The 19,590-nt window shown below is 42.4% G+C and overlaps 2 pseudogenes; one reads left to right on the top strand and one right to left on the bottom strand.

Moving 5' to 3' along the window:
* Positions 1–8,021: 8,021 nt before the first annotated feature.
* On the bottom strand, positions 8,022–12,128 carry LOC148847912 (putative fructokinase-6, chloroplastic pseudogene; annotated as a pseudogene).
* A 48-nt stretch (positions 12,129–12,176) lies between these two features.
* Positions 12,177–13,050, top strand: LOC148847911 (arogenate dehydratase/prephenate dehydratase 6, chloroplastic pseudogene; annotated as a pseudogene).
* Positions 13,051–19,590: the final 6,540 nt, after the last annotated feature.

The raw sequence follows: 19,590 nt of genomic DNA, 5'->3' as shown, positions 1-19,590 counted from the left end.
CAGGGCGAGGAACGAGCTTCGCCCATTAAGGAAACAGTCACAGTCCCGACCTCGGCTACAGATCCGACGCGAACACTCCAGATCGGTAACTCCGTCAAGGAGCCTTTGCGAACTAAACTGGTAAGTTTCTTACTCCAAAATTTAGATATTTTTGCATGGTCCACGGTAGATATGCCCGGTATTGACCTTGGTCTTATAACTCACAAGCTTAACACTGACCTTGTAGTCTGACCCATTAGACAGAAGAAACGCAACTTAGCCCCAGAGCGCTGGAGGGCGGTCGACGAAGAAGTTGAAAAGCTCCTCGCAACGGACTTCATAAGGGAAGTTCATTACCCGAGCTGGGTAGCCAACCCAGTGCTGGTGAAAAAAGCCAACGGCAAGTGGCGCATGTGCGTCGACTACACTGACCTGAATCGAGCTTGCCCAAAAGACTGCTTCCCCCTGCCCTGAATTGACCGCCTAGTGGACGCGACCTCGGGACATGAGCTGCTAAGCTTCCTGGATGCCTACTCAGGCTACAACCAGATCAAGATGGACCAGTCCGACCAAGAAAAAACCAGCTTCGTTACCGAGTTCAGCCTGTACTGTTACAAGGTCATGCCCTTCGGGCTAAAGAATGCTGGTGCGACCTTTCAAAGACTTGTAATAAACTTTTTCGACCTTTAATTGGCACAAAAATCAAATGTTATGTAGACGACATGGTCGTCAAAACACAGTTTTCGCTAGAATTAATAAAAAGACTTGGATTCTGTCTTTCAAATTCTGTGTCAATATAACATGAGACTAAACCCAAACAAGTGTGTCTTCGGTGTCACCTCGGGTAAGTTTCTAGGGTACATTGTCAACCGGCGCGGTATTGAGGCCAACCCTGACAAAATAAAGGCCATCCTTGATATGAGACCACCTCGGAAAGTAAAAGAAGTTCAAAGGCTAAACGGCCGCATAGCCGCTCTGAACCGCTTCATGTCCAAGTCGGCAGACCGCTGCCTGCCTTTCTTTAAGGCAATCAAAGGCAAAGGGTTCGAATGGACCCGAGATTGTCAGCTCGCGTTCGACGAGCTAAAGACTTACCTCACCATCGTACCAAACTTAGCCAGACCCGAGGAGGGCGAGGTCTTAGAACTGTACCTCTTGGCGAGCGACGAGGTGGTCAGTTCGGTATTAGTAAAACAAGTAGACCGGGTCCAGCGGCCCATCTATTATGTTAGTAAAATTCTACAGGGAGAAGAGACGAGGTACCCGTAGATAGAGAAAATAGCCTACGCACTGGTGATATCAGCTCGAAAACTCCGCCCGTACTTCCAAGCTCATACAGTCGTCGTCTTAACCGACAAACCCCTAAGGCAAGTCTTGCTGAAGCTCGAGGCCTCCGGTAGGCTGACGAAGTGGGCCATCGAACTCAGTGAGTACGATCTCCAGTACAAACCACGGACCGCAATTAAAGCCCAAGCTTTGGCAGATTTTATCGCCGAGTGCACATTCAACCAAGAAGCCCAACAAGTTGAGTCCGAGGTCCCCAGTTTGGGCAAACCCGGAACTCCCGAGCCAATAGAGTATGAACCCCGTGAAGTAGTAGCCAGTGTGACATCTCTCCTGGTCAGGCAAAACGCGAACTGGGATGAGGAGCCCTAGATCCTTCACATAGATGGTTCCTCGAACCAGCAAGGCAGTGGGGCTGGAAATAGTCTTATGCGGCCCGGACAACACAAAATTGGAATACGCACTACGCTTTGAGTTCGCGACATCTAACAACGAGGCAAAGTACGAAGCACTGATGGCCGGGCTGAACTTAGCGCAAAAGGTAAGAGCAAAGCATTTGGTCATCTGCAGCAATTCCCAGCTCGTAGTCAACCAGGTCACGGGCGAGTATGAAGCACGCGAGCTCTCTATGATCTCATACTTGGTGAAAGTAAAAGAGGCCCTGCTCAACTTCCAGTCACACTTCATCAGGCAAATCCCGAGGTCAGAGAACACTGAGGCCGACTCTCTATCCCGGCTAGCCAGCACAAGTCACAACAACATGAGAACCGTGTACATAGAGAATTTACCTCGGCCTAGTATTCTCGAGGGGGGGGGCAGAGGAGGTCGCTCCCATCCTCGAAGTAGAGCCGAGCTGGATCAACCCACTCGCGAGCTTCTTGATAGACGGAACCCTCCCTACAGAACGCAATGCGGCCAAGAGGGTGCAGCGCCAGGCATCCAAATACGTCATAATTGATGAATGGTTGTACCGACAGTCCTACACGTTCCCCTACTTGCGTTGCCTGCGACCTGCCGAAGTCGAGTTCGTACTCCACGACACTCATGAAGGCCTATGCGGCAGACACCTGAGCGGTAGAGCACTCGCCCAAAAAGCACTTCGACAAGGATACTACTGGCCAACGATGAAGGCAGAAGCAATCGAGCTCGTCAGAAAATGCAACAAATGCCAGAAGCACGCCAATATCCACCATCAGTCTGCTTCCGACCTCAAATACCTCGCCAGCCCGTGGCCCTTTGCACAATGGGGCATCGACCTCCTAGGGCCATTCTCGCCAGCAACAGGAGGGAGAAAATTCCTAGTTGTGGCAGTGGATTACTTCACGAAGTGGATAGAAGCCGAATCTCTGGCAACAGTTACCTCGGGTACTAATTTCTGACAATGGCAAGCAGTTCGAGGATATAAAGTTCCAAGAGTGGTGCCAGAACATGGGGATTCGGCAGAACTTCACATCAGTCGTGCACCCGCAGGCAAACGGTCAGACGGAAGTTATGAATAGAGCCATCATGCGCGGACTGAAAAGCACGTCTAGATCGAGCTAAGGGATTGTAAACCGAAGAGCTACCAAGCGTTTTCTGGGCCCACCGAACTACAGAAAAAACCGCTACGGGAGAAACCCCCTTCAACCTCACCTATGGCACTGAAGCAGTGATCCTGGCGGAAATCGAAGTACCAACATTGCGACTACAAACATACGACGATCGAACAAACGGAGATGAGTTACGGACCAACCTTGACTTACTGGACGAGGTAAGGGACCTCGCGCACATCCGGACACTAGCCTATCAGCAGCAGGTAGCTTGCTACTACAATGCCAGAGTAAAGCAGCGAAGCTTCCGAGTCGGCGACCTGGTCCTTCGTAAGACTATGGTGCCCGAACCCGGCGTAGGCAAACTTGGACCAAACTGGGAAGGGCCCTATAAAGTAAAGAGAGTGCTCAGGGGGGCATACGAGCTCGAAACCTTAGAAGGCAAACAAGTACCTTGAGCGTGGAGCATTGTGAACTTAAGGTGATACTACCTATAAACCGCCAAGCGGAGTGGATGAAATCCCTTCAAGGGCCTAAGGGCCATGATGCAGAGCCAAGAGGAACCTCGGCGTAAGCAAGCAAAGAAAAGTCGGGCATATTATCAGCTCGACAAAAAAATCAGTTCGCTACAAAATCCTTAGCGCCGAAACAGGTCGCGTAAGTACAATAACTCGGATGAGAGGCATATTATCAGATCGACAAAGAACCAGTTCGGGAAAAAGAACACTTAGGCAAAAAGATTGCCTATTCCATTGCAAGAAACAGGAGTACATTGGCCATCAGAAGGCACTTCAAAAAAAAATCTTTACATGCCCGGAGCTACTTCTTCGCCATCAGAAGGCACTTCAACAACACCCGAAGGCCTTGCCTCTCCTTCAGAATCCGGCTCGCCATCGGCAGCATTGGCCATCTCCTGAGTTATACGCAAAGTGGATATGGCACTAACATCGAGGTCGGGGTACGTATTCCGGATCATCCACTGGCTCAGCTTGAACCCCCTTCTATAAGAATCCACCATCAGATCGTCAAAGCGCGGAGAGGCAATGTAGTCTTCAACGGCCTTCTTCTTGGCGTCTTCAATGCCTTGGGAAAAAATCTGCGTTTTCTCCCTGATGTCCTCCTGAAGATATTCGACTTGATGCTGCAAGACCAACTTCAAGTCCGCCATGTGTTTGACGACTACCCCCATGGCCTCGGCATCACGCTGAGACATCACCTGCCTGGCCATGGCGACGCGAGCATCTTCTTCGGCAGCATAAGCGGCCGCCTCAGCAGCTCGGGTATTCGCCTCGGCGGCACGGAAAGCCTCTTCAGCAGCATGGATGGCAGCCTCAGCAGCTCGCGCCTGTCGCGAGCTCTTCTCCACTTGGGTTGCTAAGGCGTGAATTGAAGAATTCACCTACCAAAAGAAACAAGTGATCAACAACAGCAAAAGCGATAGAAAATGAAGGCATACGAAATTTGACTTACCACCATAGCGTGTGTTACGGCGTGGCAGGCGGCCTGATTCAAAGGAAGATCGGTCCACGCCGCGATCTCCTCGGGAAAAGTAGCCTCCCTACTCTTCTGAAGAGCGTAGTTCGGCGTCAACATGCTCTTGAACTCCCCTTGAGCTCCCGAGCCCGAGGGCCTAGCTCGCGTATGAGCGGACCCAGAGTGAGCAGGAGCACTGGAGTATGCAGGAGCACCCGTATGAGTGGTCTCAGCGTAAGGCGCCCCAGTAGTTTCATGCATCGGTGAAGTCACCTCGGGCTCCTTGGGCAGATCCTCTGGCGTGTGGCCTGGAACTTGAGGCTCCTCATCCGGGGGCAGCTCGGTACGAGTTCGCTTGGCGACCCGCTTCCTCCTCTTCATGCCTTGGAACAGGCGCCCCCCACGAGTTCTCTCTGCATCCATCACAACTGTAGAAATGAGTTTGGCATCAGAAAAAATGAAGGAACAAAACAAGCAAGAAACCGCAGAACTAGAAACCTACCCGAACTCAGGCTGACCGCAATAAGCTTGGCCTCCGTCAAATACTCATGGCACTTTAAAACTTGCCGTGCCCATTGCCGGAGGCCTTTCACCGTCTCTTTGTCGAGAGTGACACCAGAATCAAGAGCGGTCTCACCCCACCCGGTCTGAAAGGGCCATCCTTGTGCACTTCGCACGTCGAAGTAGTCCTGCTTCCACGCCGGGACCTTATTAGGAAGATCGTGCAGAAGCTTAAAGCCAGGGCGAGGAGAAAGGTAATACGCCCGTCTTCCCCCAGGAAGAGAACCTGCTTGTCTCTTGAGCATCAAGATGGAGGAGAATATCTCCAAGTTTAAAGGGAAATTTTGCTCACAAAAAAGGGAGACTGTCCCCACTAGGTTCCGAATAGAGTTCGGGTGAAGCTGGCCAATGGTAACACCAAAGTGGTTTATGACACCGTGTTCCCAAGGAAAACTACCCGAGGGAATGAAATATGTATACCCCCCAGGTAGATTGTAAGACATGAGTATAGATTGGAGCCCCTTGGGCGTCATGGTCGAGGGACCAAACCTGTCTAGCATCCGACCTCAGCGAGAGGTAGATGCCAAACTACCCGAAGCGGCTCAGCCTATGGGTTCATAGTCATCCTCAAGTTCCACCTCGGGATCACTATGGTAGTTGGGGGGTACGGCTCGGTTTGTAGAACCTACATTAGTCCTACTTGAAGAGTCGTCTGAACTATCAAAGCTAGACATCGAGGAAAAGAGGTGGATTCAGGAAGGTACTCACCGGAAAGTTTTGAAGGCTCCGGAGACGGGAACAAGCCAAAAAACTTTGAAGGCTAAGTAACCAGCCTGGATTCAGGAAGGTACCGACGTGCAGATCAAAGACGATCCGACGACCCACATTCGCGCTGACCGCACGTCCCCTGAGGTCGAGACGTGATTGGGGCACGTCTTTCCAAAAAGAACGAAACGTCAGCGCACGTCTTTTTGAAACCGACATCGCGCCGGCACACGTCTTTCTGAAACTGACCGTGCCACACGTCTCCTTGCAACTGACAAAACCGCCAGCGCACGTCCCTTCAGAATGGCAGTGGTGCGCTTTTTTCAAATTTAAATGACCCGTTGTCACGTCCTAGCGGTGAGATCCTTGGCGTGAGGAGTGGGGGGCAATTGATGAAGGAAGATTTGGCCCGATCTCACAGTTATGCGACACATGGCAAAAGCAACAGCTCGGCACAAAAGCAAGCCTCAGGCGCGAGCACCAAGGGGAGAAACCAGCGGTCCAAACTCCCTACTAGGGGCCCAAACTCACCCTTGGCCCCAAACTAGAAAGTAATCCGAACTGGCCCGCCTTGCAACAGTTCGGGACATACTTCGCCGAACTGGCCCGCCTTGCGACAGTTCGGGATACACCTCGCCGAACTGGCCTGCCTTAACAGTTCGGGATACACCTCGCCGAACTGGCTTGCCTCGTAACAGTTTGAGATACACCTCGCCGAACTGGCCTGCCTTGTAACAGCTCGGGATACCCCTCGCCGAACTGACCGGCCCTATACATACCTCCGAACTCAAGACTTCGCCTCGCTCACCACTCCACTACATCACCTTCAGGGCACCAAAACCAAACAAACCGTACTATGCCTGACATTGAGGAAGTTCGTACTTGAGGGCGCCGCCCCTGATTGACTTGGGATCTGACGCTTGACGGCCACACTCTAAACGGCCACCTGCCATCGTCTCCGCGCACCGCCATCTCCCGTTAGAGAGACAGTTAGGCAGTGGCGGTTCTGTCCCAGTAGAAAGGACGACGGCCGAATTGACAGACGCAAGGGTAATCATACCTGACCTGACAAGGGCCACGGAGCGAGTGCGCGAAGTGGTTATAAAAGGCCCCCTGCCCCCAACAAACAAGGTATGTGAACTTTGCGCTATCTGGTCTACACTTTGCCTTTGAGAGATTACTGACTTGAGCTTCGGAGTTATCATACCGGGTTCCCCCCGGAGGTCTCTCATCTTTCCCGTTTCATGCTCCCCGACGCTCCAGCTCAGAGGCAAATTCGTTGACAGCTAAGACCGGCCGGATTGCGCTCCATCAATAATGGTAAAAAAATACTAAATTTTTACATATTAATAAAGTAAACATTTTAACTAATATTATCTTATTTATCGTTCCAAACTTAAAATATGACAAAAATTATAAAAAATAAAAATATATATTATATTATATATTTAATAGAAATATAAAATCATCTGTTTTGAAACCAAAACTATTATAATTAATTTGATTATATCATATCCATCCGATAGACCCCACCCATTAACAGCCCTACTTATGAAATACCACTAACCGTGATTAGTAGGTAGGCCCTGGGTCCACAAATTTTGGATCACCAACATTTGGGTCCAGCTCGAGTTATAATCTTGGAATTTATAAGAGATAATTGCAGAGGCCATCGTTTGGTGTAATGGCAAATTCTCTGGCTGACAAGCGTGAGAAACCCAGAATTCATCCAACTTCATGTTTGTTTTGACATTTCAATCCACTGGTAGTTAAGTTGTTCATGAGGCATCCGTTAGACCTAACTCACTAATTAGGTCTAATATACAGCACCTCGCCCTATGAGCTATGGGGCCAAAGTCAAATTAAAATACCAATACAAAAATTAATTAATTAATTAAAATTTCAAAAGTTCATTTTGAGAGTGTGAGAATGATCGGATTCATCAACCCCTTGAGAACGAATCTGTGCTTTAGAACGACTATTTTCATCATTTTGGTATTTATTGTTGTCAGCCCTGTGGAATTTTGGTTGGGCAATTTAGTAATTTTACTTGCCATCAATTCTGATAGTGGGTTGGGACAAAGTGTTGGGTATAGGATGACTATCTTTAATTTACCCCATAAAAGAAAGGAAAAGAAAAGAAAGAAAAACAGAGGGTGATAGTTCTAAATATAATACCTACTGCATTTTGCTTAAGGTGTTTATTCTGTATGACTGTATCCAGTCCAGCCTTCCCAAGAACTCAGATAGCTCCAATATTGGGTAATGGCCTTTTTCTATTACCATCTTCAATATGATACAACTGTGTTTTCTTCCTCAATTTTCATTACAATAGAGAAAGGATGCTCAGTAACCCATTGGCTTACAGGACAGACTAGATCTCACAGAACCTATTGCAAGAGAAGAGATCAACCTGTGTTACCTTAGCAAGGAAAACTTAAGATACATTAGTTGGATAAGAAAATTCAGCAGAGAAATAATGATGCCTCATCATGGAATGGCTTTGGGCAACAATTCTAGGAGTGCTTCTCTTGTGGGCAGAGCAGGAATGGCTCTTCTTTCTGTAACTGTGAGGGCACCACATGCATTTGCAAATAGTATAGCTTCCCTTGATCGCTCCGTCAAATCCTGCCAAGAAAGAATAAACACCATAAGCAAATACTAATAAATGCATTGGTAAAAACCAACTGAAGCTAATATTTGAATCTCAGACTGTTGTGACACTATGATTCCAAATTGATATGCTCAATGCCTTTTTCCCTTTATTATGTAAAAAGAACAAAGATTGGAACTCTGATCATCCAGGTCGTAATGGAACAATCCAACCGTTGCGCCAAGGCCCACCCTCCAAACAGATTCTCATTTTTATGATTAATTTGTTTAGTTACTTAGTAATTTGTTTGGTAAATGGGGCTTCTTTGTGAAGACAAATTATTGGATTCAGGTTGTGGGATCAATATGCATATTACCAAGTTACCTAGCTGACAATTTTGATGGCCTTTCCCAAAGATAAAATGTCTTCAAGTTCAAATACAGAAGGCATATAAAAAAAAGAATTAATGGAACAGAGATCAAGCAAAATATCAGAAAGTCATATAAGAAAATAGTAGTTGAAGTGGATAGGCCAACAAAGAAAGCTCACAGAAAATTAAGAACAAAAAAAAAAAAAAGATTTTGAGATTACTCTGAGATTATAATTTTGACATCTATTCAGCAATAAAGAATCAAAGTACCTGATACAAATTTGGGTCAGATTCCAGATTGCATAGTATCCCACTGACAAATGCATCACCAGCACCAGTTGTGTCAATGGATTAATTGGATTTAACTTTAACACCAGCTATCTTACCCCTAAATTTCTTTAGTCAGGTTGATCACAATGACAAGATAAATGATAAAGTACAATGGAGACACAAAATGTATTAATTCAACATATAAATGCAATGATTAGAATAATACAATAATAATTTCTACAAACTCTTAAAGCCCAGAGCTGTGTAACAGGATTTCTCATATAAAAATGTTTACAGAGAAAGCAATCTATTACTTATTTCATCCAACTTACTAAATTGTCAAAGTCAAAATTTTCTTTAAATATGAACCATCAAAATCATTCGTCAAAGAGCTCTACTATTTTCATCTGTTTTTTTTTTCTGAAGAAGAATTAAGAAAACCAAAGATAGGCACTTACTTGTTCTTGAGACCTCATTAATGAAACACCACTTCATTAGAAACCAAATTTAGTGAAGATATACAATTCTGAGAGCCTGTGGACCTGTTTCAAGATATTAATATATATGTGGATACAAATATATATATATATATATATTCTCTTTTTCTTTTGAAGGAGGGTCTGGAGGGCTTTCACTTACTTGTTTAGAATTCTGGCCAAGAAAACAGTCATATATGCTTACCTTGGTATAATACCTGCAGCCTTCTGGGCCTTCACTTACAAGCAAAAGTTTAAGATGAGGATGGAAGAGTTCTTTTAACACCACATTATCATCATAAGGATCATCACCATCAGTCAAGAATGAAATTTCTTCCTCACTTATCTACAAATTCAAAAGAAAACTCCAAGCATCCAATGTTAATTAATGCACAATGGCCCAAAAGAGTGAGGCATAAGCCCCAAGGCATTGTAAAGTATAGGCCTAAAAAATTAAGAAAAAAAAAGAATTAAAGTTTATAAATGATAAAAATAACATATGACATACCAAGTTAGAATGATAAAAGGTACAGACATCTATAAAATGAAAGCTTATAGGCAATAAGTTCTAGCCTTTTAAGTGTTAAACAAAATAATAACTAACTAATAGATACAAACCTTTTCCATATCAAGTCTCAAAATCCAAAGTACTCAAATTATTCAAATGACCAATCATAATGTTTTAGATTATCAATCTCCACCATTGATTTTTTTTTTCACAAATGGGATCATATGATGAACCATCTATACAATTGATATTAGATTTATGGTAAATAAAAGAACACAACTTAGTTGATTCAATCTATTAAAAAAATAATAAATAAAATAAATCCATTAGGAGTCCAAGTGAGAAAAATAACAAACTTGGGATGTTAGATTTAGGCCCCATTCACTTTTCGATAAGTTATTTACCTAGATAAATGAACTTATCCAAGTAAGTGCATTTACCATGTGTCAGCACTTGATTTTTGCTCGGTTCCCTCTCTAACCTACTCTTTACACTCCAAATGCCAATAAGACCCTACAATTCTCTCTAGAACATGTCAAAACCCTAAAAGACCAAATTTCGATTCAAGTACCCTCAAATCCACTGTTAAAACTACAATATTCCCTTCTGATGGCTGTGATTGCACCCCATCACCACACCTATCACACGATTAGACCCCATTATATGAAACAAAACCTATAAATATCTAATCACAACAAATTTCTGCCATAAATTCCTTTATTTAACCATCCACTTATCAGATACGGGAGAGGGATGCCTAATCCCTTCCTCCTCCCATCCAAGTCTTACCCAAACTGGTTAGATTGGTACCTTATACATGGAGTCACTAAAGGACCAAAATGATTTTAAACGAAAAAACCCGGGAGGCCCATCACTCCCAAATTTTTCCCAATGATGGGTGGCGATTCCAAATCGGCCCCAAGTGAGCCGTTTTCAACATTCACACCATGTTCTTTTATTTCTCAAGTAAATAAGACAATGACCATTTTAACCATAAAAATTCATTATTAAAATGGTCATTTTTGTTCCATCCAAGTGTTGGCAACTTTCCCCTAGGTGAGAAAGTTGTTTATCCACCTGGGAAATGGGTATGCCCACGAAAATAAACTTTCTGTGGTTCTCACATAAATATGAAAACAGAACACCACAATTCCCCCCCCCCTCTCTCGAAATCCAAAAAAGGAATGCCCCAAAATCTCATTTGACTTAACCAACAGAAAATAAGAATGTGATTGGCCTTTTTTTATATTGAACTCTTCTATAACACTAAGAGAAACTAATAGAACTTGATTTTCCCTATTGGCTTTTCGTTTTTTACTCTTTTTATTTGATTCATAATTAATAAAATACCCTTCTTATATATTCTGAATTATAAAAATACATAATATATATATATATATATATATATATATATATATTGTATTAAATCATTAAATAATCATTGATTCTCGAGGCTTAATCCTTCTTTACACCTCAAAGTATGCCTCACGCCTTGGGTGCATGCCTCTTTTTAACAAAGATTTAAGCCTGGAGCCTGGGCACCTTAACTCAAGGCATACACCTCACACCTCAAAGGCTCAAGCCTTTTAAAGCAATAGTTCTGCGGGTTGCCCAAAGTGAGAAACACCAAAATCAGCATAAATGTCAGCTGGCTTAACTTGATGCATTCCAATGATCTTAAGACTTTTGATGTATTGGCCAAGAATGTGACAAGTTCGGATCCGGATTTCACACTCAGTCACTCACCTTGGGTGTGAGATGGCTAGACGAGGTCAACTTCCGTTCACTTTATTACACATTAGCCATGCACAGCACTAGATCTCCAATGCACAAAGTCATCAAGTGGTTCATAGCCTTCACGTTACGCCCCCTTTTTCATTTTCTTAAATGTAAAGAATGAAAAATAAACGAAAAACAGATTTAATTTCCTTAGTTGGAACAAAATAGGAAAAATCCATTCAAGAGAAAACCCTAACTCTTTTTTCAACCAAATAAGAATCAATTGCAGAGAAAACACTTGAATGGAACAAAAATGCCCATTTTAATAATGAATTTTAATGGATAAAATGGTCATTGCCTTATCTACATGATAAATAAAAGAACATGGATAAATGCACTTACCTAGATAATTGTTTCCTTGGTTACTAAAAATAGAACATAAACTTAGGATTTGTTGGTTTTTTGGATTTTGAGAGGGGAGAAAGTTGGTAAATGGGATTTTGGTTCCCATCGACCAAAAAACCCATGTTCTCTTTTAAGATTCATGTGAGGTTCATTTAAAATGTATTTAGCATGTGAAAAATTGTTCCTTTTAATAATATTTTTTTGAGAGAAGTACGGACAGGCCCATTGCACAAACCTGAATCCCAGGCCTGCCCATTAATAACAGTTAAATTCAACGGACAGATTCCCACGCCGACTAAGCATCATGCTTTTCCCTATGCATTTTCCTGTGAGGTGGCAATCCAGCTTGCCATCACCGGTCGACAACATCAACAACAATCTCCCTAAACCCCTTACCATCACCAATCTCTCTCCCGCCCTAATGCACGGCTCCTAGCTTAGCGTCGCTTATCAGGGCGTCTCTGGAGCTTACATTGAAGCTACTACAGGCAAGGCCTCCTCCAACTGCCAGGCCATCCCTTGTGACCAATTTGAAGTGGCGTGGCATTTCAAGAAATGGAGCTCTGGATCGCCGATGGGGCCGTCTTGCCCGTCGAGAACTCGCTGGGGGTAGCATTCACCAGAATTATGACCTGCTCCTCTGTCATCACCTCCACATCATGGGGAAGTACAACTCCCCGTCCACCACTGCCTGCTCGCCTTGCCCAGAATGAAGAAGGAGTACCTGAGTCGTGTCATAGCCACCCTCAAGCCCTCTCTTAGTGCGAGCTGACTCTGACTAAAATGGGTCTCAACGTGGTGCAAGAGGCGGTGGATGACATGGCAGGAGTAGCAGAGTTCGTGGAGACAAACAACCTGTGGGACACGACGGCCATAGCGAGTGCGCGGGCGGCGGAGCTATACGGGTTGGAGGTGCTGGCGGACGGGATACAGGACGACTCAAGCAATGTGACCCAGTTCGTGATGATGGCTTGAGAGCCGATAATCCCTCGGACGGACCGTCCATTCAAGACGAGCATAGTGTTCGCCCACGACAAGGGGACGTCGATGCTGTTTAAGGTGCCAACGTGGGGACAACGAAGCACTTCTAGTACATGTTCTACGTGGACTTCGAGGCGTCAATGGTGGAGGTGAGAGCCCAGAACGCACTGGCCAAAGTTCAAAAGCATGGTGCTTAATTGGCATGGGAATCTGTTCTATAATTTCAAAAGTTGAATTTAATTGTAGTTACAGATTTTGTATGGGCTGGCCTCGGATTCAGGTTTCTATAATCGGATTTCTCCCTATTTTTTTATTGATAAACGATCATTATCTTATTTATCCAGGAAATAAAAGAATATAAATAAATATAATTACCCATATGCATTTACCTGAATAAATGACTTATCAAAAAACGAACGTCTTAATGTTACACTAAACTATGAAAAGGCAAAGTCATAATATTAGGTGACGTCATGGCCCACGTTTTGGCCATGACTATGGAAGGTTAAAACCATTTCACATACCCACTAAAAGCATGGTGGCCCATCAAAATGGTTAAAAGCAATGAAGATCATCATTTCATCTCATCATTTAATATTCATTTAACAACCTATATGATCAAAGCAGTTAATGCACCACTCAATCCAGTTTGTCCATTGCATTGGTAGTAAATGGCATTTATAAATTTCACTTATACCCTTGGTGTATACTATAAATAGGAGTCACCTCATTCCATTGTAAATCATCTTAATACTCGTAAGCTCATTTTTCTTCGGTTGTACAAAGTGTTCAGTGTGGTACTCTTCAAGGGGTATAAGGGCATGTGCCGAGTGTTAATTGTAACGAGGTCATGCTGTTGTTGTAATTTCTTTTATTTATAATGAAATGAGTAAGAAGAAAGTTATGAGGTGATGTTTGTGCACATATGTCACGAGGGTAATTCTACAGCGGAAGAAACCTGTGTGGCGTCCTGGTCAAGGCAGGTCAGGACAAGCCTTTGTGCGCTTAGAGGCTAGGAGTTGCCCGAAGAGATGGCTCCATCAACGTCAGTAGCACTGGATCATGACTTCAAGTCCAATGGCCGGGGCACTCTCCTGGCTCAGACCAGTCCATGGGAGGCGCCGCTTACTTGCTAAAGGGGGACAACCATAATGGAAGGTGACCATGCGCCGATGAGGTGACTTGGCACCGATGTGTAGGGTCTCTTGTATGTCGATGATGACAGGCACCTGTGTGCCATGATGATAGGCAACCGCTTGGGCCGGAACACACCCGTGCGCTAGGGGCAACGGGATAGCTCAATCAGCTTGGGCAAGGGACTGGCGAGGTGAAGGGACATGCTTGAGCCAGGCCTGCGTGCCAAGCCTCCCTTGAGTATCGGTAGCGCAGTGCCGGTCCAACACTGTCCCCATGAGCAAGTATGCGCCCATGAGGAACCCTGATAGCCATGCTAGCCGTTAACCAGGGCCGCCCCGCAAGGGGATGAAGGTCTAGGAGTGCCAAGGTTAGGCACCCAAGGAGGTCGACCACCCCTCCTTAAAGAGTACGTTAAACTTTTGGTGGTCTGCCTGAATATGACATCAGTTCTCCCAGAAATCTTACAGGCAAAAATGACGGGCAAGTCCCTAACGTAAGCCTGCCAAGCGTAGGCAAGGCTAAGCCTGCTTTGAACCGTAACACATAGGCAATTTGGCCGAATCATATTAAATTTGTTGTATTTCTTCCTCCCTTTCTTTGGTTTTTGCTATTTTTGTTCTTTTCTTTTTTTTTTTTGTTTTTTTATGCATATAAAGATTGTTGTATTGTCTTCTATGTCACTCCCAACAATTGGTATCAGAGCTTAATATTTCTGACTTGGGATTCGGCCAAAATTTGTATTTGTTGCTTCCGTGTTATATGTGTTAAATATGGCAAGTTTGATCGAGCTCTACATGGTTCTATATACCAAAATTTAATGGTTATGACTATGCAATCTGGGAAACTGAAGATACATGTCGGGTTGGTAAAAGAAGATTGTGCAATTTTTCTAAAAGGAAAAGAAAAGAAGCACATTGACATAAAGGATGAACCGTTTGAGATTGCCGATATTCATTTTTGCTTTAGAAGATTTGGTCTTATTTAATGTGTTCAAGGAAACCACTGTTAATGGTTTGTGAAACAAGTTGAAAAATCTCTACAAAGGAAATCCATCTCCAACAGAATCTTCCTTAGGTGACAATTCTACAACCTAAGAATGAAGGACAAAACCTCTCTACAAAAACAGCTAAATGAATTAAACACTATAGTAAGCAAAGTGCAGCGAGATCACCTGAAGTTCCTTTCCTCTTACCTCGCCAACGTCGGTGATAGAAGGTGGTCTGCTTTTCCTTTTTCTTATGCGTTTTATTCTTCCTTTAGCAGGTGCCTTTGCCACTGTTTCCCCCACACCGAAACGTGTTTCCCCTTTGCCTTGCATAGAAACCTCAGGAAAACTAGAGCAAAATGGAGGCTTCAAAGGAACTTTTCCTAATCTCTCTGAGTGTAGCAAAATAGGGGAAAATGTATCCGAGTCCAACTTATTTCCTTCAATCTTTCTAATAGACGATTTCTATAGGTTTCACCACTTAAGAGGAAGCCAACACTCGACCTCTTCACTAGCTGGGCAATCGCCTGAGAAACGCAACACCAAGCATCTATGGAGAAAGATTTCATGGTCCTGGATCCCATCCTCTACCACAAACACCTAGATCGACTTCCCTTGTATACACACCGAAGCAAAACCTTCCTTTGAAATTCCAAAGTCCACCATGGTTGATATTGCGTAGTCATTGAGGTTGGGTATCAAGTGTGGATACTCTGTAACGGGTATAAGGGTGTGTGCTAAGTGTTGTTTGCAGTGAGCTCATGTTGTTGTTGTAATTTCTCTTGTTTATAATGAAGAAGAAAGCTCTGAGGTGCTATCTAGGTATTGCCAAACCATATAAGTTTGGTGTTCTCTTTCTTCCTCTATTTCTTTGGCTTTTGCTATTTTTGTTCTCTTTCTTTCTGTGTATATACAGATTGTTTTGTCCATTGTGCCACTCCCAACACATAAAATAAGGATAAAATGATTTTTTTTGGTAAATGCCCTCTGCCATTGGACTGAAGACTGAAGAATAAAGAGGTCTTCTTTCTACGATAATGACATCCAAGGAAGAAGAGTCAAACTGCGTTAATGCCTTCCGCCATTGGAACAAGAGGTCTGGGTTCTCTTCTAACTGCTTTAATAACTCCCATTCTCCACTTGCAAATGACTTCAGCCACTGGCTAAAGCTTGAAGAAGATAAACTTCCTATAATCTTTAGGGGGCGTTCTTTTTTCGGATTTTGAGAGGGGAAAGTTGGTCAATGGGATGACCAAAAATCACATGTTCTTTTTCATGTTTATGTGGGGAGTAGGAAATGTTTATTTTCCTAAGTATCACTTACCTGGGTAGGTAAATAACTTTTTCACTTAGGGAAAAGTTGTCAATACTTAAATAGGACAAAAATATGCCTTTTAATATATATTTTTATGGCTAAAATGCTATTGCCTTAGAACATGGATAAATACATTTACTCAAATAAATATTTCCTAGGAAAAACTTACCTAGGTAACTGCATTTACCTGGGTAAATAACTTACCAAAAAGCAAGCAGGGCCTTAATAGTATGTGAGAGTTTTGTTGTTTTGTTGAGGAGTTTTCTTGCTGGTTAGGGGCAGGAGGTTATTAGGATTTTTTGTTTTTTGTTTGGCCGGCCCCGCGGTAAGGGTGTATAAAATCTTTTCTAATTCTTAAAAAAGTTTCTTCGCAGATGTGAGAGAGAGAGGTGAGCAAAAACAGCATGACCGTTATTGATTTTGTTAGCTTGTAATTTTTATTTTTTTGTGTTTAAAAAATGTGACAGATGCTTTTATGGGCATCCGTCTCCACAAGCAAGAGAATTCTGCGTTAGAGGCTGTTTTCATTCCTTGAACTAAGGTTTTTAAAACATGAGACCGTTTTGGGTTTGGTTCCCGAGTTAAATGGTCTGATCATCTAGTCCGAACAGACTATCCATTCTGACAAAAAATAAAAAATAAAAATAAATCTAAAAACCCAACAAAATAGCTAAAAACCATTTTCGGGTTGAATGATCTGATGATTCCACTGCCTAGATCAACAATTCACTGACCAAATCAACAGTTTTTGGCCAAACAGCGGTTTTGGGGTAAAACGGAACCAATCAAGTGAAGTTTTTTTGGTCCCTTCTGGTTTTGAAAACATTGCCTTAAACAATCCAGAATTCCTCTTACTAAGTGTGTTTAGTATTATTGTCGTGTCAGGGGTTGATCATTACAAATTTTTGAGAAATGTATCTTATCGCATTACATAACATAATCACTTCAATTAAAAAAAAAAAAAAATCCAAGTATGAGATTGATTAACTGAAAAAACTTCTGATATAAAGAAAAAGAAAAACTTCTCCCAATTTGTATTCACCAATTCCCAACATTATAGGTACAAATTAAACAGCAATGCTATCGAGCTTAGATACTCTCTGCATGTTGGAGGAAGAGGAGCTGCAGAAGATGATGAAAGATGTTGATTGAGAGGGTGATGGATTTATTGATTTGAACAAGTTAATTAGGTTGTTGAAGACGAACGAGATTGATTAAGTGAAGCTTAATCACAGAGGATTAAGTGAAGCTTAATCACAGTGAAGCATTCTTGGCATTTGATATTGATCAGAACGGGTCCATGTCACCAGAGGAACTATAGATGGTGTTCAAGAGTTTAGGGGATAATAAATGTTTAATTGCGGAGATGTGTTGATTAATTTTAAAAAATTGGATATTATGAATATCTAGGGCTTTTTCTGGGATAATCTGAAACATCAGAAATTCACAATTCTCAAATGCCCTACAAAGCAACCAACATCCTTGATGCCTGTCACACATTAATTGGTGAGTGTAGGAAGTACAGGATATCTGATTTTGAGAAATGGCCAATTTTCCTTGAGATTGTTACTCCTCTGTCAATTGGACTGGTTTTGGTTCAATCCTTTCCAGCCCAATGTGAGTCCATTACAAATGGATTAGGTTCAATATAATCCAATAAATATTTTTGACTATTTTGGACTAGTTCAATTCAATGTCTGAACGTCCAATCTGTTCAAATTTGTTTTAATTTAGATTAATTCTAATTCAAATTTGGTCCATTAACACCTATATTTCTATCTTCTTTTAATGGACTAGATATTGGCTTAATCCAAATCAATCCAATATAAATTCATTACAACTGGAGCATGTCCAGTCCAATCCAATAAATACTTTAGACCATTAAATCTGGACTGGTCTAATTTAATATATCTTGTTAGTCCATCCAATCTGTCTAATTTAATTTTGATTTAAACAGGGTCCCATCCAAAAATCAATCCATTGACACTCTTACCTAAGCATTCCAGTAATGAAGATTTTGTTATTGGACCAAGAAACAGTGAAGGAGAAATGGAACCGTTGGCCGAAACGCCATTTTTTGACGCGGTGCTTTGTCTAGACCAAGGAAAATCTCAATCCAAATATAGATGAGTTGGTCAGTTTTTCCTCCTTGATTTTCCTCTTTGTGGATTAGTGGTATATCTTCGAACTGGGGTGCTATCGTCTGTGTTAAACCCGGATTTTCTTTTTCCAAAAAAAAGAGAAAATAAATAACTCTGAGAATTTCCTTTCTACGGTGTTTGTTAATTTGCATGGAAATGGCTGTGAAAAAACAAATATTTTTCGAAAAGTTGAACACAAATTTTAGTCAAATGACACTCCTGTTTTTGAATAAAGGTTGGTCCTTACAATTCATATCCTGCAGCACATTTTTGAACTACTCAGCTTTTTATTTACTTATTTTCTCATTTAAAGTAAACAACCAGGAAAATTAGGAAAGTGATTGGTTTTTCTATTGAATATCATTTTTCAGGAAATCATTCATTTTCCTGATCCAATTTACAAGAAACCAAAGGCATTTGTACGTATAGAATATTATATCTTTTTATCCTTTCAAGTTCCAAAACCCCAGTCTTACCAACAAGAACCCTATCTACACTTATCCACATATCACTACAGTTGCACATTGAAAGTATCTTCCGCAATTGTATGTTATCATTTATGGAGAGAAATTTCTGATATACAGCTATTGTGCCTTATGGATAGGTGCGTTCATCAATTATACCTCCTTGATCGGGACTCATGTAAACAAAAATTGAAAATTGAACTGAAATCTAATGAATAAAATGATGCCCTATGAAGAGAAATTGGAATTTCAAAAAAATTAAGGGATTTTTATTCCCTCTCAGAAATCTTTTTTGCAGTCTCTCATAATTTACTAATAGTCCCCTTATAAACCACATCCTGCCCCGTGAATTTGGCACCGATCCACTGGGCAGGATTCAGTCCACACCTAGGTGGAGCTAGAATTTCTTAGGGGTAGACTGAATCATAAAAACCCCAAAAATGAAAAGCCATGGACCATAGTCGCACCATTTCATCACTATGGGTGTGTGTAGACTGTAGCTAGGGAGAAAGAGCTATAGATACAGATTGCACCATTATGGCGTTTAAGAAATAAACCATGATACTATCTCAACCCTAAGTAGCTTTTAACTTGTGGGGTTTAAACTTGTAGAACCTTGGCTGGCAAAAGATTTATCAGTGCCATTTGGCACATCAGATCAGACAAGTATGAGAAGTTGTTGGTGATTTGATGAG

Source organism: Nelumbo lutea, chromosome 6 (assembly GCF_056320005.1).
Source record: "Nelumbo lutea isolate HS-2025 chromosome 6, American lotus-T2T, whole genome shotgun sequence".
Classification (NCBI taxonomy): Eukaryota; Viridiplantae; Streptophyta; class Magnoliopsida; order Proteales; family Nelumbonaceae; genus Nelumbo; species Nelumbo lutea.
Note: the sequence above shows the minus strand (reverse complement) of the source record. Positions and strands in the feature narration are given on the sequence as shown.